Source organism: Eurypyga helias, unplaced genomic scaffold (assembly GCF_000690775.1).
Source record: "Eurypyga helias isolate BGI_N326 unplaced genomic scaffold, ASM69077v1 scaffold1886, whole genome shotgun sequence".
NCBI classification, from domain to species: domain Eukaryota; kingdom Metazoa; phylum Chordata; class Aves; order Eurypygiformes; family Eurypygidae; genus Eurypyga; species Eurypyga helias.
In genome coordinates this window covers 122,670-123,060 of record NW_010257008.1, presented here as the reverse complement: position 1 = coordinate 123,060, position 391 = coordinate 122,670, and the positions used below count along the sequence as shown (strand labels likewise).

The 391-nt window shown below is 30.7% G+C and overlaps 1 protein-coding gene across 1 annotated transcript in view; it reads right to left on the bottom strand.

The window, feature by feature from the left end:
• LOC104511287 (probable G-protein coupled receptor 125) overlaps positions 1-391 on the bottom strand; it is a 183,816-nt gene that overhangs the window by 99,911 nt on the left and 83,514 nt on the right. The gene's annotated exons all lie outside the window — the stretch shown is intronic.

Genomic DNA, 391 nt, shown 5'->3' with positions numbered 1-391 from the left:
CCCTAAGAAATACCCTACTAAAAGGAACATGGAATATTCTTGTTCTAACAGAATCTTACAAAAAACAGCTGCCATCATCACATATCCAAATGCCTAAAAGCAATTAAAAACTGCATAGTGTTGAAAATTTGGGACATGCATTTTTGCTAATTTCATAGATTTGATAGTGATTTCTGCTATAGCCTTCAATCCTATTTATTTCTGCTATAGCCTTTAATCCTATAGTCTCTAGAGACTGAATCTCTAGAGAGCATTTTTTTTCTTCCATTTTTATTTCTAGATCCTGAAACTACCTTAACATAATTTCTGTAAAATATTTTCTATACATTGTGAGATAAAAGCTCTTTCTTTAAATTGGTAGCAGAACATTGAAAAGGAGAATTTTAGGAAA